Source organism: Sinohyriopsis cumingii, chromosome 9 (assembly GCF_028554795.1).
Source record: "Sinohyriopsis cumingii isolate HCF-2022 chromosome 9, ASM2855479v2, whole genome shotgun sequence".
Lineage (NCBI taxonomy): Eukaryota > Metazoa > Mollusca > Bivalvia > Unionida > Unionidae > Sinohyriopsis > Sinohyriopsis cumingii.
In genome coordinates this window covers 1,530,907-1,554,029 of record NC_142969.1, presented here as the reverse complement: position 1 = coordinate 1,554,029, position 23,123 = coordinate 1,530,907, and positions in this window count along the sequence as shown.

Sequence of the window (23,123 nt, the reverse complement as noted above, 5' to 3'; positions counted from 1 at the left end):
GATTCCAAGTTGATTTGGTTAAGCAAACATTGACTCGACCAAGAAGTGAAACGTCTCGACTGTTATTCACCAAGGACACACTTGTGCAAGTATCACTTTCTGGGAGAAGACGAGAAAGATCGATTCGCACACCATTCAGTAGAGTAATTAGTTTGTGTCTATATGAACGTGGCTTTCCCACAAGACACAATTGCCGTAGACTTAAATATTATGCAGGCCGAGATTTACTCTATTTTATGACTATCGTACCCGTAGAACATATAAAAGGTTAGAAGTCCGTGCGCGTGTTTCATATGGACGTTGTGAGTCTCGATAGGGTCTGCCTGTAGAGCATTTTAACTATTCAATCACAATGTTAAGAACTATGAAATACCATCAATAATACCGAAGTCAGAAAATAAACGAACAGGAACAACAACTGCGACGTGAAATGACCGGTGGTGGTTTGAGCGTACTTATTATTGACATGTTACTAGGGGAGTAAAGCTGGTCTGTAGCATTGCATGCAGGTTTTACCAAACATTGGCTTTTTGTAAGGAATTTTACTCATGTTACTCTGACACCCGGTCGGGTTAGAAAGCTGCTATCGGCATCAAAGAATAATTCTGGGGCAAAACTATTTCTGAAATCAGCGGCGTTGCAAGGTCCAAAAAGGTATTGCTGACTGAACGTCATCTCAAACACTAACATGACGCCAATAAATGAAAGACCGGCGTTCGACTTGATCTTTCTGCCAATACGATCGGTGATACAGCAAAAGTCGGCGGTATATTTCAACTTCTAGCAGCGATATTAGCGCTGATTGCCGCTGTATCTCCAACTTTTGAAAAAGCAGAATCAGCTGGTGCCGTTGAAACAGCTGCTGGTATAGCTCTGGAAAAAGTAACGGGACGCGGACTAATGACTTCAGAAAAAAGGGACACGGTTTAATGCTCCCAATGTACAATTTTGATTTACTTGAAGCTGCTCGGCAATCAAACATAAAACACTTCGGAGGTGTTATCATGCGTGATACGTTACATGAAAAACCAAACCGTGTTGAAACTGGCATCATTACTCTTGATGGCACACATTGGGGTACATACGCAGTTGATCCACGAGGTTTTGTTTATTTTGATTTGTACGGATTGGCGCCACCCAAAGAATGTTTACGGTATATCAGTGGTACTGCCGCTCCTATCTGGTATTCAATATTACCTACACAGACAACACAAACAATAACCAATATGTGGTACTGAAGTAATTGCTGTACTTATCGCGGTGTCAAGGTCATAATCGCCGTCGTATAAAGATGTGAACAACTATAACAGCAGACGGCATCGTTTTAAACAGGTTTTATAATTTACAATGATAGATATTTACCGAAGATCTGCCACATGTAAGTCCCCGGGTGAAGTTTATTTTTCTGCGTATGTCGCGCGAGATGAGCTTGCTGATCTAATGAGTCTCACCGGGGATGACAAGGATTAATTTGTTGCTTTACACGGTCAGAAAGGAACGTTAAAGACGAGCAATATTAATGGGGCCGTTATTATCCTGCGAGGTTTATGTGCAACCAATGTCAACATCGTGGTATTCACTGGCGAAAGAAGAATCAACTACTCGAACGTATCAATCTCTGCAATCCGCGATGAGATCCACCGTAACTATGTTCCTATATCCGGTGGCGTTATGACTGGCTTAATTGTCATGTCAGGTAATATAATTTCTGGTTTGGGAGAACCGAAATTGGCCGGTGATACTGCAAGGCTGAAGAGGTACTTGGACGACATCAATGCCTCAATAAGTACCTCGTTAAAGACAACGAGTGATACATTAACCACACTTCCATCTGAGTTTAATGTTCATGTGGGCGTGTTCACGAGCCATGTCAGAAACTATCAGGTTCCTCTTCAAGTCGCCTATGATTTATTTGGCCAACCAATAATCGTCAACACTATGCTTGTTGATATTTGCACACAACTCAGTGATCTAGTCAGCGTTAAAACCTCAATCGAAACGATCAACAATAAGCTGGCGGAAATACGAGCATCAGTTAAAGGATTTGATGGGAATATAAACGTGTTAAAGACAGAATCAAGTAATATACGGAATAGACTAGAACAAGAGCTCGCTAGAGTATCAACATTAGCTAATGAAGTTAGCTGGAGACTGGACGCTATGAGATTTGATGAAAGGTTTACAGAGATAAATACTAATATTACAGAGACATACACTAAGATTTATGATTTGAACACTAGAATAGATGCTATGCAAAGGAATAGCCGAGTGCATCTATACTCGATTCTTATATCATCTTTGGACAGGACCGATGTATAACGATTAATCCACCCTATGAAAATAAGTTAACCAAAGAATATTATAGAACATTCAGTCGCATATATCAGTTATGAAAGAACGCATCATCATAATAAAGTATTTAAAATGAGAATAGCATACAAGGCCTTGAATTAACATTATTATTGGATACTATACCACGCCCATACTATACTCTCATTTTCAGGATAAGTAAGCCGAAAACCGTTAAAATAATATATGTAACAGGATTTACAAAGACATTTGTAACATAATCAGGATTTCCAACGACATATGAGAGCATTGGTGTTGCTGTTTTTGCTGAGGAAATGTTATAATGGGACGATTAAGCCATACCAGGTCATATAGAACAGTTGTTTTAAACAGGTTGATAATGTATAACGGTAAATATGTACCGAAGATCTTCTGCGCTCAAGGGTCTCAGCGACATTGATCTGTCAGCGTAAGCGACACGAGATCAACTTGCTGATATTATGATCTGGACGAGGTTGTTGTTTCCGAGATCAACATGGGTAGTTAAAGACGAGGAATATCAAATGGGTCGATATTATCCTGCAAGTCGCGACATCTTGGTTTTTTAATGATGGTGGAAAAATCAAAGACTCAAACCAATCAATCGGAGGGACGATATGAGAGATATTTAAACCAGTTTCTAAATCCGACCATACAATGACTGGTGAAATCAGCATGAGCGGAAATAGAATCGCTAAACTGAGAGAACAATAATTTGATGAAGAAATACGTGGACACCAACGTCGCGATAAAGACCTCTTTAATAACAATCAGTGATGGATTATCAATATTCAGACCTGAATATAGGAATCACGTAGGCGCGTTTACGAATTTTCGCAGAAACATAAACGGAGTCTCTGCTGATTTCTTTGGAAATCCAATAGTCGTTTGCGTTAAGTTCACATATATCGAAAGAAAAAACAAATAAGATTACAGATTATGTAATTCATACGACTCCGTTTATCAATGTGGTATACACAGTATAGTCTGCATCAGCAACATGGTCAGAATAAAACAGCTCCATCAAAAATACCGCTGTTGTCACCAGGATTTACAGGCTCTCAGTCTTTAGCGCTGCACGATTTATGGTATTGACGACATATCCATGGCTTCATTCTACCGATAAATTAACCGAAACCGTGTCGGTCGTGTTAGATCAAAATACCTAGGAAACATTCATACTAGAACCAGCAGAAAAAGACTTATCCGCATCAACGTATTGTTGGTGTCTGGAAATCATCGCCGAAAACCTTAGTTGGTAACTTAGTACCTAACCTAATAAATCACAAACAGTCATTTCGGTATAATCAAGAAATGTATGTGGAAGGTATCGCTGGATGAAGTCATCGACTAACAGATGACAAAACAAAACAAATATCGCAGACAAAATAATCGTCAGAGAGAATGTTGTATATGCAGTCTCCTCGCTGGTCGTTTAAACAACCACGTTAATAGGTACGTTACCAACGACTGACTTGATGTCACCCGTGGTTGGAATCGGTGTTGCTGCTGTTGACGGCGTTGCTGGTATCCTTAATATTATCGGGAAATATATCTACATGTGCCGGTTTAAAATTATATGAACACACAGGAATAACGTACGCGGTGACGTATGTAAATAGTGTGATTGTGTCAGTGTCCGTTAATCTTGTTTATTTATGATATCATAAGTTGTCGTTGTCACGAATACCTTTCCGTCTAACCAACCAAGACGATAATTTTTTGAACACGCGCTGTAAAGAATCGAATGTTAGTAGATATGAGCGTGAAAGGCCGTGACGGCCCACCCTAGCCACCTCATCATGAAAACAAAATAACGCATCAGTAAAAATCAAAATTACGTAATTTTTTGTCGCTAATTTTGTGTTGCATTGGTGACGTTGCCACTCGACCTTGGCGAGTTCGGGAATCCTAACGGTTTCCAAAACAAGCTATTTTTTTAGCTGCCTCGCATGAGCATTTACAGCCGCACGGGTTTCATATTGACGAAACAGCTCTGATCGTAATTTCTCAATGGCTCTTGCCAATGGAACACATGTATGTATCTTATGCCAATGCCAGTTCCATTTATCGCTTGAGTAATTTTATAAATCTATATTTAACCGCTAGTCTATATCTACACTATTCACGTCGCTGATGTTTCATTTCAAAATCATCGTTGATGTTTTAACTGCAAGTTGAACCGCGAGACCATCTCGGTGTAATTTTTCGATCTCAGAGATAATCTCGTTAATATTTTCCTAGTTCATTATACAGTAACTGTATTTCTTAAATAAAAGATTTTATCGAGACCAATTCGATAACGTGTTGCTGGATCGTGTTAACTTATTGTGATGAATCCATGCGGGGTTTCCTGAGCATGTGCTAAAAGTATTTAAACTTAGTTATGTCCATGTCTCGGGGCACCAAGTCTGATGGATATTTATCAGCGTATGTGTGTCAACATCGTTAAAAATAACCACATAATTACAGTTATCTCTGATCACTTTGGGAATCTGAGTGTACCACTATAAAACGCAAATGACTATTGCATTGTTATGTCTACCCCGTGAAAATATTCTGTTTGTTTGTCAAGCGATTCATTATGGACAGTTTTATTCAGTAAGCACAACGAAGTTCATCAGGCATATATCTTGCTTTAACCGCATGACGTTATTGGCACATCATACATCATACAAACGACGTCCATGCAAATACACGTTGACTGTCGTCGACGTTGCAAGTATATACAAAGAAGCAGAGCCACTATCGACTAAAACAACAACTGAAGTCGTAGCTGCTTTTGAACAAATTGATTCGCTTGGCGGCCTACGATGGTCACAGTTGATACAAGTTGCTCATGGCAAAGAATTTATCGGAGCACCAACATCGCTGATGCAGCAACATAACGTTAACATCAGACATAGTCACACCACGTTACATCGTGGTCAGGCGATTGTTGAGCGATTTAATCGAACACTCGTTGAGTGATTGTTTGGACATAAATACGCGCTGGAGTTACTTGCAAGGACGGATCTCGTGAATGAGTTGCTAGACTACCTAAACAAAAGAAGTCACCAGTGGAATTGCGATGAACCCGATGTTCAGTGATACAACTATCAGATCATTAGATCGTCATGATTTCCAGACATTAGACATTTGTGTCCCTAGAATTACGGTACGCATTATTTTACACTGAAACTTGTCCGGCTGTAATCTGATTAGAGATTACAACTATCGTAATACTGCGTCGAGCGATCGATGGTCATACACCATTTCTTTGTAACGACGTAGCTTAACCAGTCATGCAGTGATTCTTCGGTAAACGGCAGAGGTTGCCCTTCATCTCCGCCCATGATAATTGCGGTGTGTTTCGTCGACAGCCGGTGGAGAAACGTTTCTAAAATATCTCTGGACACAATACATATTTCATCCCAGATGATGATTTTAGGAATATATTTCTCACCCATTTGCTCGGACGTCCACGCATCACTACATAATCGAAATAAGCTGTAATACGTGCATGACTTAAATCGCCGCTGTTTCATCTCTATGGCAAGACGTTGTGTTGACAATAGCACAGTCATGTCAGAGTTTTTAAACAATTCTATCGCACGTGTTGTTTTACCTGGACTACCTGCTCCATTTAGGTAGACTGTGCTATGTGTCGTCATTAGATCATTCACTTACAGAGACGATGATGATTCTGATAAATTTACGTTTCGGTAATACACAGCAGGAAGTTTAACACAGGCTGATTCAGGATAATTACGTATTTGTTCGCGCTTTATTCTCTAATGACCCCAACTAGCATCACCTGCTTCAGTAGCGAAGCTACTGCTGCTAGCGTCTTCGACTCCGTCGATAAATGGTTTCACAAGAACCATTTGGGATCGACGTATGTAAATTTAATCCTTGGCGAATCTAACAGAATCCACTGAAAATCGGTTGATCATAGATAACAGGAATATGCGACCATCGAAGATCTCAAATGAGTGAACGGCGAAGAATCACCATCGTAGCAGTTGACTATCACGGCTATATCTATTCCATATCGCGTGATTGTAATTTGCCGTGACATCAATACTCCTCTCTACGTTTTATCTGCAATCACACAATCAAGTTATGATGGGTCCATGATTAATCGCGTGCAGCGGCGTTTATTATCAGATGACGCAGAGAATGTAAATTTGCCAATACTTTTTCTGCAAATATTTTTATCGTCATGAGGAAGCCAGAGAGATGTTTGTGGTCTGTACGAAATTATCGCAGAAGTTACAGTCATCAACGTTACAGTACCACTATCTAACAAATACCGTAATAGAACTATTTTAGCCCAGCCACGCTGATTGTTTCCTCAACAGTCTTGAGATTAATTTTTTGTGTCCGCTTTATTAAAATAACGACTAAACCAGTCAGCAACTACCAGATCAATAATCGCTGAGAACTCGAATGATTCAATTTCGGCAATTTCAGTCGGATCGTAGTCTAGAGGAAGTGGGCCGTTTATTGCTACTCTGGTCGGAAATTGTAGTCGCCGCTCCAATACGGGGACATCATCTATTTTAGCTCCGTCGACAAGAGTATCTTCCCACTCGTTGTTTTTTATTCGTGATTCTGTTAGTCCTTTTCCACGTCTCGAGTTATTAAAAATGTTCACAAACACACTGAGCCAAACAATTTAACGTGTTCTCATTGGGGTAAGATCACTAATATCATGATCTTTTAAACGGTAAAGTACATAGACAACAGCTGATACTTGATATGCGTTATTGTATAATGGTTTGTCTATTCCGGTAAACGTCCCTGGTTTGTAGTTTTTCCATTTTGTGACAACGCTGTTATGTCATCGTGATTCCTTAACAGGGTCGAGTTAATACGAATAATCCAAGTTGGACCAACTTGACTAACGTGCTCGACAATAAATTTTATTTTAAGTATGTACTTGCTGTCATGCACAAGATTATAAATAGTAGTTGCAGCTCGTTTGTCGTTTATGGTGGCGTCAACGAAAATATGAGACGTACAATCTTGATTAACGTCACTTCTGGCCATTCTGATATATTCACGTCACCTGGAAGGAAGGTATTTTATTTAAAATGATACTTTTAGGGGCCAGGATTGGGCTATTGACATCAATTAAACGTCAATCAGGTTGGTCGCAGTCATTTTCGTTTGCTAGTATCATACGAGACTAATATTCAGATTCGGTAACTAATAAATCATCATTGCCACAGTTAAAATAATTACTCTTAACAAGGCCCCAACTTTAAAATGGGGTGTTGATGGAGGCGTCCTTATCATAGCCGAATAGATTATCGTGACATTTTCTAGTAACGTAGCATAGACTTTGCTTTGTGGAGAACTGTAATGGGAGATAATAAGTCACACTGATCTATTGATCTTTCCTAAAAGACTTTGCTGCTTACAAATGAACAAAATTGTGACGTTAATGATTTCTGCGTTATTGAAGAGAAATAAAAGTGGTCACAGAATCCTACTTTTCATGTCTAAAAGATATATGTCCTGGTTAACCTCAAAATTAACGCTTTATTTCTGCTCTTTCTTCATTCCAGCTGCAGATGTTATATAATTAGTCAAATACTTCCTCTAGTAAATGCGAAGTTCCTTTAATACAATTGGTCACAGTGATCTTCATAGAGTTTCTATGGAATTTTCGTTTTTAGTTTAGACCTATATTAAAGTGCTAGTTTCTAACATAATTCTAAAGATGATACGCTCACGACTTTTGTCCAGCTATTATTTGACTTCACTGGAAAATACAGTATAACACAATGATTTAAAGTAACCTGCGTTTCATGCATTGACGATTAAGTTTTAAAATGAATCTTTGTATAGTTGTAAACTATTTACGTTTTAATTCAAGGCTTATATATGAGTAAGTCTTCTTGGTATTACTCAGAATGTGATATTAGGTAACCAAAAATAGATTAATGTTGGGAATCCAATCAGAAATTACAGTACTTTCCAATAAATGCATAAATAAATAAATAAATTGATAATGATAGTAATAATAATAATAATAATAATAATAATAATACAAATCATAATAATAATAATTATAATAGTATTAGTACTGGTAGTAATAGCAATATTTATTTTCAGACACCAGTCTTGAGAAAGTATTGAAAGTTGCGAAGAAATTTCAACAGAAAGGACTTTTGGTGAAATGCAAACAATAATATATCCGAGACGAATGTTTAGCAACAAGGAACACTAAAGACGGAATGTACGACAACTTTTTCTTCCATGCAGAAAGGTTTGGTCTACAAAGCATTGAACGTAGGAATTTCATCAAGAAAGTTGGAAAACGCAAATTTCAGCTATCGAAACTTTTCCATGAGTTACAGTCCACGTACAGTGGCAGGTTACGAAAGCGACAAATATTATTGCGAGCTATCGTCAGAAACAAAGATGAAGATTTTAGCCAATAGACTAACGGTAGTAGAAAGAAAGATCGATCGTGAAAATCCATATTAGTGTGACACACACAAACAGATTTAGTATGACAGTATGGCACACACAGATATAGTGTGACAGTATGACACACAGATATAGTATGACAGTGTGACACACACAAACATATATAGTATGACAGTATAAAACACACACACAGATATAGCATGAAAGCATGACACACACAAATATATATAGTATGACAGTATAACATACACAAACAGATATAGTATGACAGAATGACACACACAAACAGATATGGTATGACAGTGTGACACACACAAACATATATATTATGACAGTATAACACACAAAAACATATATAGTATGACAGCATGACACACAAACAGATATAGTATGACAGTATAACAAACAAAAACAGATATAGTATGACAGTGTGACACACACAAACATATATAGCATGACAGTATAACACACACAAACATATATAGTATGACAGTATGACACACACAAATAGATGTAGTATGACAGTGCGACACACATAAACAGATATAGTATGACAGTATGACACACACAAACATATATAGTATGACAGTGTGACACACACAAACAGATATAGTATGACAGTATAACACACACAAACAGATATAGTATGACAGTATGACACACACAAACAGATATAGTATGACAGTATGACACACACAAACATATATAGTATGACAGTCTGACACACACAAACAGATATAGTATGACTGTATAACACGCAAACAGAGGCTAATGATCATGACAGTTGAAGAAATTTGCTAAATTTCATGGCTTTTTGTTGAAAGAATATTTTTTTATATAAAAGTAGATATATGATGATCATGTTTATTTTCAAAACTAATGAGACATAAAGCCAAGGAACTGTGATTTTCAAGTTTCAGAATATATGCTCAGAATCAAACTTCCTAAAATTTAAATAAAAATACGCACTGAAATATTCACTTTAGCTTAACGTTTTTAGTGCTACAGGCGTTGAAGTTGTAAATGATATCTGAGGGATTGATAATTCGACCCCAACACTGGCCTCCTTGACGAACCTATTGTGACTTACATTATCTTGTAAAAGTAACAGAGCTCGTTTATTTTTATGTGACAGAGATAGAGAGACAAATACACATCAATTGTAAACGTTACCCAACGTTGACAGATTTCAGGCATAAATAATAGATTAAGGTAGATATCCATGAACAGGTCTAGAATTTTTTGCATTTTTAGGAAATGTACCCTAATCTTAACCTGTAATAACCTGAAAATGACCTTGATTATGGATGGGGAATGGTTTTATTATCCTTACGATTAGATTAAAGGCAATGTAGTCATACCCATTATGTGATAACATTTTCATGCCGCCATGATCTGGAGCGAGGTAGGATTGCAAATATATAATTCATATATTTATGACCGGGTTCCCCGAGTGGCCGAGTGGTCTATAGCTCTCATAGTCACGGATCATTGCCAACTCACCTCTGTCTGCGTGGGTTCGTTTCTCGAGTTCAGCCAATGTGGGTATGTCAGAAAGTATGCCAGTAGCTTTTCGTTGGTTGGTGGTTCTTTCCGGTGTTTTCCTGGATTCTTCCTCCACCATTTATACTGGCCACCATGTATAGCCTATCTTGTGCTGAAAAATGACGTTAAACCATACAACAAAAACAAAAATATATGTATGCCAGTAGTGAAAGGGGCCACTTTAGCGACAATGGGAATTAGCATTAAAAACACCCTTGGGCCACTTTGGCGACAATGGGAAATTTTACATTACGAAAACCCCTGGACCACTTTAGCGACAATGGGAAATTAACATGGGAATATATTTTGGGCCTTTTGAGTGACAAGGGAAATTTAACATGGGAGAAAAAAAGCAATTCTAGGGACAAGGGGAATTTAACATGGGAATATAGTTTGGGCCTGTCTAGGGAAATGGAACAGGGTCGGGACCCTATTTTAATATGGTCCCGACCTGATGGGTCTCTATTTTTTTGTTTTCTTTAAAAAATTAAAAAATAAAAAAACGGGGTAGGCAATTGAAAGTCTATCTCTTTTCGAGAGATGTGGGTGGCCCTGAAAAGGGCTTTTGGTTTTCTTCTTCTAATTTCTTATATTTCTCCACCAGCTTCTTATTTTCTGTCCAACACTTTTTCTCTTCTTTTCTTTCTTTTCTTCCTCCTTTTTCTTCTTTTTCTCTTCTTTCTGCTTCTCCTCCTCTTCTTTCTTCCTCTTCTCATTGTCTTCTTCTTTTCAATTTTTCCGTTCCATGCTCTCATCCTTATCCTTTCCTCTTCATCCTCCTTCTCCTCCTTTATTTCTTTCAACAGATCACTGATGATTTACTTTAGTTTTCGTAAGTTGTTAATCTCCATCTTCACTCGATGGGGACTATAAGAATAGTGATCCTCGTTTAGGTCAACCAACATTTGCTCCATCATGCCCACATTGTCCGGACGTCTTGCAATTTTTTCATTTTATCAAGGTGGTTCGAAGCCATCTTCTTTTTTATTCTTTGTAGAATGGTGTGAATGACGAACGTTGTGGATTCTTATACGAAAAGCGCGAACGTGAAGGAAAACATCCCCCTGAAACAAAATTTATATTACCTAGATCATGACCAAACAACGCGCGGACGTGAAGGAAAACATCTCTACTTTTTTCATCTCATATTATCTACTATCCACATACGCGAATCAGCAATAAACAAACCCCAAATATATTATCCACACACGCAAAGCATTAAAATGAAACCCAAATCTACTATCCACACAAACCAACTTAAGCTCTTACAAAACCCAATAATCTACTTTCCACACAAACGTATGTGAGCGCTTACAAACACTAACACATACACTCACACTAGGAAAAAAGAGTCATTGTTTATATTCACACTACTCTACATACACACATTGGCAAATAGATTACTATATCTTTTCTAAAGGTTTGGGTAGCCCTGAAAAGGGCTGTTTTTTTAAGAACTCCAGGCACCTGGTTAATGATGGCGCCTTCCAGGCCTGGCACCACACACACATCTCCGACTCCAATCTCCTTTCACTCTTGTTTTGACTGGGAGCGCAGAGGGAGGATGATTGTCGTCAGCACCCCAATCCTCTGTCTCTGGAATATTGTACGACATCCTCTCTCCTATTTTCTTTTCCTCCTCTTCCCTCTGTGTTCTCTCCACCTCTTCTTTCTTTATCCTTGCCTCTTCTACTATGGCCTCTGCAGCCAGCTCATTCACTATACGCCTGTCATATTCCAGGTGCATCTGGAGTTCTAGAAGCTTTACAGTTCTTGTATTCATTGTCTTGCTGTTAACAGGTCGAAAATGGGTAGCCCAACTGACGATTAGTTTTCAATTTGTACTAAAAGCGTCGTTTCGGATACTTGGTGGTCTTTCTGCTCAACGTGTGACTAATGTCGTTTCCCACTGTAGATAACACTTCCACACGGAGTACGTAGAGTCTGGCTTCTTGGATTTTGATTTTGTAATCATCGGCACTATCAGCCATTAAATGGAAAGCGGTACTGCTGCGATTCAGTCTCAGGGGCACATCCACCCCGTTCGGCAATTATTTCTCTTGCAACCACATGTCCAAATGCAAAAGATTCATCAGTTCTAAACTCTCTCCGTCTTTGACTTGGTCTCTTCTTTCTACAAATCCCTCATTGTGGTCTTTCTTTCTATCAATCTCAAATTCTTCAAACTGGCCCGCATCGTCAGGTTTCCATAACACGCAGGCATTGAGATGAGTGTTCTTGGCGTCTATTCCGTACGTCAAGAGATTTTCCAGGTAGGCACGATAAGGGTAAATATCCATGCTGCTACTGACTAGTTTATTATTCAAGTACAAGTCCACTCCACTGAACAAGGAATGCATGAACTTGTTGACGGCAGCTACTGCTTCAGTGTCTATAGGACCTCCAGTCTTATCTAGAACTTTGACTTTCAGGTACAAGTAACTGCTATTCAGATCGATGTAATCTTCGGGCTGTCGTTTGATTTCAAACTCGTTGGGAGCGGAATCGGTCAAAGAGGAGACGGGATGAAATTCCACCCACTGGGATTCTTGCATTGTCATCATGGTGGGGGGGGGGGGGCATGGCAAACAGATCCAGTTCCGACCTGGAACAAGCGCAAGACTCTCGGTGCATCATTTTTTTTTCTCTTTCTCAATAATCGAAAACGTCTAAGTCTCGAACGGTTCTTCTTTTCTTTGCCTTTCTAGCTTTAGACATGTGAAGTCTGGTGAAAGGGTGTTTTCTTCGGCGTCTCTTTCTGCCTTGTCCTTGCTGAATGCCTGACTCGGTAGCGTGCAGAACATTTATAGGAGTTTCTTGTCGGCCTACAAGGTCTTTACCCGTTTGCAACAAGATATTTTTGCCTGCCCTTAAGAAAGCTTCTTTGGGGTTTTGTTTGTCGATGATGACATTTTGGAAAAATTCATTGCCGTGTGTCAGTGAGGCATCTTTCAAGGCGTGCAATCCGCGTGTCACCATCGGTTTCAACACCGGAGCCACCGAAAGAAAGGCCGATTTCAACATATCTCCTAAACCGTGTCCTCGCTGTTGAGCAACCCCTCGGTACACTGGATACATGAATTACGAGTCGTGAGAGAACCGTTTTTGAAACTGGAGTATCACCGTGACTTTTCCTTTGGTGGATGGAATATTTTGTCCCAGATCTCCTTTAATAGCAATGTTGACCGTGTCCAAATACGACATGCTGACAGGTAAATAGTGAGGATGTGCAAATTCGCGGTGAACGTGATAAGTGTTTCCACCATCCTCGTCAGTGGACGTGGTAGAATCAACTTTGAAAGGAATGACACGCAGTAACGGCACGGAGGTGTGTCCCACTACGTTGTACTCCATCACATCGGAATACACAAAGATCAAATTCAGTCCGTGGTTCAGTTCTACCGGGTTTCCAAAAGCTCTGTAAAGATCCATATTACTGTTGATCTTGGGGCTCCAATTGTTTGCGACCATTTCTGCATGTTCACCCAAAATTTCAAACACACTACGACGGAACCTGAGGGACAACGTGTCCGTATCCTGAAATTTCATCACTAAGCGACGAGCTCTTTATGGCATTCAATCTTCACACTTTGTTTGGCTTTGTTCAGGGCTTTGCCAAAGGCTAACTCGAACCTGGAAGCAATGGTATCCACCAAATGTTGACCACTAAAATAAAACCCTGACGGAATTTTCAAGGTGTAGATACTGAAGAGTGGATTGTTGGCTGGTTCTACGTCGCCTGAAAACCCGATTTCATTCATGGTTTCTTGCAATTGTTGGTTCAGGATTTCGACCTTAAAAGTGTTTTGCTTTTCAGTGATGTTTTTGATTTGTGTTGGGTGAATCATTTCCACCAAAGCCACTTCCCAATGGGCTTCGTGATTTAATGGGATGGCCTGAGGTAATTTGGCCGTGTAACAGCACAAGGTGTTGTTGGGAAACACCTCCATGGAACTGTTACTCGATAAGGTTAAGTAAAATTGGTTAGTGTGACTCATAATTCCAGAGTTCTGTAGCTGTCCGAGGGGTTACTGGACGTCAGAGGCGTGTCTCCGCCCAAAATAGGGTTGTTGTTGTTGGAGTGGTGACTGACACTGGCACTGGACACAAGGTTCCCGTTGTTCCCGTTCGAGGAGAATTTCAGGGAGGGATTGGGAAGCAGGTAACCGATGCAACTGCACAATAAAATGGTCCACAATTGTTTGTCTCCTTGTTGCAAACTCAAATTAGCGATGGCTGCCCCGATGACATAATACATCACGAAGATTTGGCAGATAAAGACGATTTGCGTTTTAGGCACACGTTCTCCACACCACACCCACAAGGGTTGTTTTTGTAAATCTTGCAGAGAAGAACTGGGTGAAGGAGTGGTAGCAGTAGTAGCTGCGTCTGTGTGAAAGGGCATGATGGTCACTTCTTTTTATAGTCGATGACTTGCGAAGCGTCGATCCAAGAATCAAAACTGGGTGGATATCCTTTCCAACGTACTTTGACTTCTTTGACACGTCGTTTGCCCACTTTACGGGTTCTGCGTTCGAGAATGCTTTCGATGTCGTACACGTCGTCTTAATGTTCTGTGACACGTTGTAACTCAGGCAAATAAAACGTTCCTTTGAGCGCTTCTCCGTTCATGTCTTCTAATTTATAGACGGCAGGAAGACGGCCATGCACTCGTTCAGTGACACGAAACAATTAGGTATTCCAGTTAGGTAAGTAACCTTTGTCGAAAGTGCGTTTAGTTTTGCCAATGCGTACCCAATCTCCTACGGCCAACATTCCACTTTTCTTGGGGACAGCCCTCGTCGGGGACGTACCAAACAGGCGCTCAAACACCAGCACTTCGTTGTCGGGAGTCACCTCTTGCGGGGCACGCCCAATGCTTCGATGGTAAGGTTGGTTGTACGCTTGCACCAGGTGCGGTAAGATGTCGATGTACTTCAGAGTGTGGTGATACGTAAAATATTTCCACATGCGTTCTTTCAGAGTGCGTTGAAAACGTTCCACGATGCTGGCTTTGGTTTCAGGATCCTCGGAGGTAAAAAAAATGAATGTCACGTTTCTTTAATTCTTTTTGGAAAGCTTAGTTCAGAAATTCGGTGCCTTTGTCCGTCTGCCAACGAAGAGGGTGACGACCACTTTGTTCCAACACTCGTTGCAGGGCTCGCACTAACTCGCTGCTCGATTTGGAAGTCAAGGGCACGACCCAGGCAAATTTGGAAAAGACGTCGATGACACAAAACAAATATTTGTAGCCGCGATTGTAGCTGGCCAAATGAGAGACATCGGCTAAATCGGCTTGCCATTGATGATCGATGCCTTCCACTTGGGTGCGACTTCTGGAAAACTTGCGTCGAATGGGTTAGTAAATGCTGGCTAACACCTTCTTTTTTTTTTTTGTTTCTCAATAAGACGCCCACTCTTCGAGGATGCTACTTTGGGTGGGACGAAAGAGTGATTTGGAAACGGATTTACGTGTCCGATGGGCTACGGGAGTAGAAGTCGAAGGTAGTGGTGATGGAGGTGGCAATGGAATATCTTTGGTGTTCTTTTCTTTTTTCACTTCTGGTTTCCCTTCTTTCATTTTCACTTCTGTCGAAGGAGGAGTGGACATTATCTTTTTAACCCAAGCTTTCATTTTTTCTCGTTGGGGTGTGGGGGAAGGGGTCAACAAGGATGCTGCAATCTTTCTTGAAACGGGAGCTGCTGACGGTGTTTGAAACACTTCGCGCATCTCTTCTTCCTCAGGTCTTCGTGGGGTAGCGTCTCTGGTGATCCCTGGGGATGGTAGTAGTGGTGGTGGTGGCGGTGATGGTGATGGACTTTTCATCAAGGTCTTAAAATCTTTCAGAGTGGGTAGAGCTGTTTCGTCTAAAGCTTTCTGGTGAAAGAGTTGCAGTCGTTGCAAGAGTTGACCGTACTTTTGCGATTTTTCTGTTTCGGACAAATCTTGGCGATCCATCAAGGACTGCAATTCGTGTTGTAACTGGGACATCTCGCTCAAATTGGGAATGGGAGGTAAATGCGGGGTGCGTTGTTCTTGCCAACGATGGTATTCCATCCATCGTTTGTAAGGCACTAAAGCTAGTTTTTGTCCTTCCATGGGATGTCAGGGGTCGATTCTCAGATCTTGAGACTTCAGAGGGCCTTTTTATCTTGCTCCCACCAGTCCTCCCAACATGGTTCCCAAGACTCCTTTCAGCAATGGGCCTAGCAAGAGAGGTAAAATTCCTGCACGTTGGACCAACATCTTCTTTTTTTGACGAATGGGGATTTTGTTTTGAACCATTTGGCGAAGAACGTGACGATGTTCGCCTAAGCCTTGTTTCTGGTGTTTGGACAAAGGGATCGTGCATTTCAAGACGTTCAAACAACATTCGCACACGGTATCGATGACCTCTTTGGAGGCCGTTTGAAAGAGTTTTTTTTTCGTAGGGGTGAAGAAGCTTTGGACAGGACAGATAACATGTCCCCATGTTTGACTAAACGAGGAGGTAGTCCTTTCCTTTTCTTTCCTTGAGTTTTAGAAGAGGGATGTTTTCTGGAGGGTGACATCTTTGAGTCTTCAGCACCAAAAACACTGATACCCCTACTTAGTCACAGGCTATTTTTATACTGGAACGCGTCGCCACTGGTTGTTTTTACGTTGTAACATCTTCAGGACAGGCATGACACGTCGTGCAGGGGTACGTAACGGACTAAATCGAGCCATTTCCTGCTTGGACAAATCCAGTAAACTTTGTAACATGCCCGATCTTTCTTGGACTTTGATTTTGGGAGAAGGTACTTTGTGAGCAGCGGCCACTGCCGATAAATTGGAGGGACCTGCCACTGGAGAAGTTCTTGGGGTCATTAACGGAGAAGTGTAATCAACGTCTCCAAGTACTCTTCAGTTCTTGTTGTCATCAACGGAGAAGTGAATGAACCTGAGTCTACCGGAGACGCGGTCACCGCCGTTGCAGGCCGTGGTTTGCGAGTGTAAGGTTGCGTCCTGGCCGAGGTGCCTCTCTTGCGACTAGTTTTCTTCTGTGGACTTTTCTTTTTCTGGGGACTTTTTCTCTGTTTCTTTTTCTGAGGGCTTTTCTTTCTCCTGGGTGGTGACTGGTAAGAGGAGGGTCCCGCCACTGGAGAAGTTCTTGGAGATACGGGTCTCTTTGGGGACTTGGCCTTGGCACCGTGGCTCTTTTTCTTCTTCTTGGAGCTTCGTTTGACTTTTTTCTTGCGGAGAACTTTGGGAGCATTAGGATCCCATTTTAAGAGAGAGCGAATGATGACCCCTCCTAGAGTATCGTTCCCTCCAGGTTTCAAAATGATTTGTTTTTTGGTTTGGGTGTCGATGCGGGGATCGGCCAGTTGGGTCAAAGCAACTTTGTTTCGGTCAAAAAAGCGTTTGGTTTGATGAGGAATCTGAATGATCCCTTGTAGTAATTGACGTGCTGTCACCGTGAACCATCGTAAGACTTCTTTGAGACTAGCTTCTAAGACACGAGCTCGTATTTGTGGAATTTTTTCTCGACTGATGCCATACAAGGCACGAATCAATTTGACGGGAAGATGCGACTGAAGGGACGTTATGTTCAAACTGTGTGAGACAGACGAAAAGTGTCTGAGGTTTTTATGGATTTTTTAGTTGAGTGAAGTTAAGTCGAGGACGGAGACGTGTAGAGGACAGGCCCTCCGTCTTGGCACCAGTGGTGAAACAAGTGGGTAAGAAATCGCAAATCATCGGGGGTCGTAGGTTTCAAATCGACGAGTAAATAGGCGGGTGGAGTTTGAGTGGCATCGTCGTACGCCTGAGTCAGCCAAGGCGTTCCTAACTGTTTGGCTAAGACTTGCACTTGCGAGTTATCTCGAGGGCTTTTAAACAGGACCACGTAATGCGCATTGAGACTGATGGTACGATGGGCTTTACTTTGTTGAAACAAATTTTGGGTGATGTAAACGACACTGGCATTACGGTGATGCCCTTTGCGCGTAAACCACAGTTTAATTTCTTCTTCGTCTTCTCCTAACATGTCGTCGAAAATGACCAAATGGGTTTGACGGGAGTCAGAGACGATGCCGTCGTCTTCTTTAGGAATGCCTTCCACAAACACGATGGAATCGCCTTGACTTTCTCGCAAGAGGCTGTACGGCGATTGCCACTCTTTGTAACACCAGGCGATGCGTTGAGGTGGCCGATCGATCAAATGATGTTTATGTTCGATCAAACGTTTGACGAATTCGGTTTTGCCTGAACCGCTAGGTCCAGCAATGAGCATATTAAAGGGATGACGAAGATACAAAGCCTCCCAACTGGTACGATCTAAGTGTTCGTCGATGACTTTGACAGTGGAGGAAGAGGGAGCAGAGACAGCAGAGATAGCCATAGTGTCAGGAATGTCACTTGTGACACGAAAACAAACAAGACGAGAGTTTATATACTTTTTTCAGGACACGTTTATTGAATGTTTTAAATATGAACAACACGAAAGACAAAAATACATAAAAGCCAAAGGCTTAAGTACAAAGATAAAAGGCACATCAAAATCATCAACGTGGAATAGAAACAAGTGTCTGTACAACATGTTTTGGGTAATGTTCTGACCAGTTCTATAAGGGGTAAGGTCACACAAGTGTCCTCCCGAAAGGGTCTTTCAGCCATGTCCACGACAGTCCTGTCCTGGGTGATGGGTTCTTCTTCTGTCACCGTCACTAACACAGGTTGAAAAGTAATATTTTTCTTTGGACGTTGAAAGGAAGGATCGCAACTCCCGTGCATAATGGGCCACATCTTGGGTCCAAGCCTCAAAACCCCTATTTTTCCAGTCACGGACATCTGTCCAATGGGGTGTAATTCACAAGCTACACACACATCGTCATACACGTCTTGGGTAGCTAAAAGTTGACGAATCTTTTTTTCCCGTAGAGGTCGAGAAGTATCCAGATGAAAACGCAAGGCTTTGAGCAAAAGGAGTCTTTCGTGACCATTTAAGGCCATTTGGGTGGTAAGTACTGTTAGTAAAGAGTCCACAAGGAATCGGCTGGTAAACGAAATCCCAGAAAACAAGTCACTAAGACACACACTATGCGTCGTCCCAAATTGATTGGATAGAGTTCTTGTAATAATTGATGGTAATGATCCACGGTTTGAATATGGTCATTGAGTTCCTTCCACGGAATATATTCAATCACATGTGATAAAAACCTCGGCATGACAGCCTGCTTTTATATTCTCTTTTTTTCGGATGCAATACACGTACTTTCTTGCCAGAGATCTTCGTTCTCCAGTAGGAAATCTAAATCTTGCATACTGTAACCTACACCTCAGAGTTCGTTTAGGAGTTTCCTCTTCCGCTAAGTAGATTCCACTTAAAATATGTTGGTAATCCTTTAACTTGTCTTCCTCAATGCGTTGCTATAGGTAAATCTCGAAGTAACCAAAATTATGAACATGTCGATCATTGGCGACCTCAAAGTTTTGAACAATGTCTGACCACTGAAACAATTTCTGACGAATCAGTTCTTTTATACTATTCAGGTACCAGTGGTTCAAACACCGGTGACGTAACGGATGCAACTGTTCTTCACGTTTGACTTGTATTTTGACCAGCTGTCGTAAATGTGTTCTCTCAGCTCCACAGGCAAGCCCAAAATGTTCTCTTGTAAAGTATCCATAAGTATATACACTGTTTTTGGAATCCCTGGGTGGTGGCCAATAGCCTCGTTTACCTTTGTGCCTGATGCAATATCCACTCATAATCAGTCTTCTTATACTTTGGAACAGAGCATAATTTAAAAACGGATGAATAACTTTGCGTTTGCGTTTCACTTGTATTTTGATCAGTTCTCGGTAAATGCGTTCTCTCAACTCCACAGGCAAAGCACGAATGTTCTCTAGCAAAGTATCCATGAATAGGTCATACTAAATCCTCTTTCTGACACAAGAAATGTACCGTTTGCACAGACATGGTTTTACTTCAGTGTCGAATTTAAATCGTTTAGTTACTAATTTACACATTACAATTCGTCCAGAAGTTTAATCTTTCACTAAGTTGACATTGTATAAAAGATATTGGTAATTCGTTAACTCTTCCTCTGGAATTCGATGCAGTAGCTTTACAATGTAGTAGATAGAATCATCAATAGCAAACCAGTCCTTTTTAAAACTAAGGGATCGTTGATCAATGTCTGTCCAATGGAACACTTTCAACCGAATCAGTCCTTGTATAGCATTCAGGTACCAGTGGTTCAAACACCGGTGACGTAACGGATGCAATTGTTCTTTACGTTTGACTTGTATTTTGACCAGCTCTCGGTAAATGCGTTCTCTCAACTCCACAGGCAAAGCACGAATGTTCTCTTGTAAAGTATCCATTTAAATATATTGTCCTACTAAGGGTAAGTAATGACAACTGGGAGACCATCGAGCATGTTCCAGGTAGGCTGAATCTTGCGGTTCCCAGTGGTGAAGTGACACACCGCAACTGAAGCACTTGACTTTATCCCCTTCGCCCAAGTAGTAAAATCCGGCTCTGGCTAATTCTTCGGGGGTCGTTCCTCCCAGATATTTAGGCCATTTTCCTTTGAACGATTGAAAACGATTTTCAAAGTTGCAGTATTCCGACAAACGCACAGGGAACGAATATTCGTCTTTCACAGGTTCGTTTCGATGAGGGTTGGGTGACATGGACAAGAGTTTGCTCAGGGCTGGATGACATCCGTAGGGAGGTAGACGTGAAGATGGACATCCATCTTTAAAACGAAACCCAGTAAAGTGTCCAAGACGACGAGCGGCATCGCTTTCGCATCCCTCAGGTTTGACACGCACAGCATCACTTTCCATGATAGGGGTAGTGAGAACAAAGTTCCCATGATGCTTTACGGCATCGCTAAGGTCACAACGTACAGCATCGTTCCCATCGCAAGGCTCACAATCTCATTCCACTTCGGAAGCCCCAAACTTGAATTGTGTCTGTCTGAACTTGTTTTGCATTTCTCTGAAAGTATTCATCTTGTTCGCTTGGTCATAGTAGTCACAATGAACTATCGATCTTGCCTAGGGTTCCTTTTTATATACAGACCAGAACCGACGTGCCCATATGGTAAGGTAAAATGATTGGGAAGTCGCACTCGCTTCTGGTACACGATTTGATAGACTTTTTCTAAAGGTCGACTGACGATGTGGTGAGTGGGTAAACGTACAATCTTGTTCGGTTGATAGGTGGTCACTTTAAAGTGTTCATCTTCTCTAGACTGCAAAGCTTCTTTCAATACGCCAAAGTTCACCACTCGACTGGTACGATAATTCAGAGACAATCCTTTCACTTTACACTTCGTGTGCACTTCTCCTTGTTTGTCCCGGTATTCGTAACCGTAATTTTTAGGACCACCACTGGCGAAACTTAGAATCTTGTCGTCGGGGTGCTCGTCTGTCCAGGCTCCTAAACGGTCTCCTTCGATGTCAGGGTGCTGTTGACTCGGGTGATCGATGTAAATGCAACTGTCCGTGTCAAAGTACAGGACACGTTCCCCTAACAGTTCTAAAACTTCGTACAATCTTAAGCGAGCATGAGCTGTCACGTAAGCCGCAATGATGACATTTCCAAAGGGGTCTCTTGTACAAAGTCCAGATCTTCTTCGAAATTCACTAAGATCAAATCCTCGCGAACGACGTCCACGTGTTTCATGAATTCGGTTTTGTCGTGAATCATCTGGAAATAGCGGGAAGGTTCGGTCAAATATTCCGTCTTGGGTAAACACGGTCGTTGTGCCATTTTACCCCACAAGCAATTTAACATCACTTTGGCAAACGATAGCCTGCCTTCGTTTTTCTCGATGTGATCTAAAGTAATGCCTTCTTGTGCCCAGTATTTCTCTTTGAATGTCTTTTGGTCTTCGGGAGTGTGACACCAGGAAGGATAGCCATTAGCTTCTTGCTTCAGTTTCAAAAGAGCATCCACGTAGTCTGCGAAAAATGCCTTTCTGCGTGGGGTCACCCTTGTGGTATTGTTGGGTCTTGGAAAAGTGGCAAATTTCGTACACTTCTAACAGTTGGTATCCCATGTCCTAAGCTTTGAACAATTCTATGCCGACCCACGTCCCCGTCAAGGCCCGTTCTTCCTGGGTGTGCTGACAAGGTTGATCTTGGTTGCACGTTTCGGCACAAGTACGGCACAAAGGAAAGATCAATTTGCCTTGGCAATGGTGAGGTAAGACGGGATGGCATAGGTTCATGGGAGGCAAAACTTTGCACTTGATCAAGCCTTCGTATTGTCGAATGTTTTTCAGGTCGATGTGTTTGGTGAACAATTGTGGGTGCCCTGCAGGAAAGCGACAATATTTGCACACGTAGGGATACAGCGAACACAAGTCCAAGTATTTGATTTCTTCTCCTTTCTCTTCGTCGGCTTTTTACAGCAAACAGGTGGCATTGGTCCTTCCTCCGTACAAAGTATCCCTCGGGTTCAGAGGGTCCATGAACTGGTAACTTTGCACGAGGCGTTTAAACTCCGGATCGGTTTTCAAACGGTGATCGTACTCGTGTTCCCACATTTCCACCACTTCGTATCCTTGCTGTTCTAACTTTAGGCGTCGCTGACAAGTGTCCTGGTACAAGTCTTCCATGGTTCGTTGTAAAAACTGATTTTTTTGTGCTACGATCAGAGTAACAGACGGGACATCCGTGAAATAAGCAACCGTTAAACTCGTACACGATCTTGGGGTTTTCTAAGTCCCACCCATCGACCGAATACGTTCCGATGATCTTTTCACCCCCTCCGTTGCGGGCATGCGGAATCCATTTGTCTTCCTTGTCGCACAAGTAATGTAACCAGCGTAGGGCTTTGACC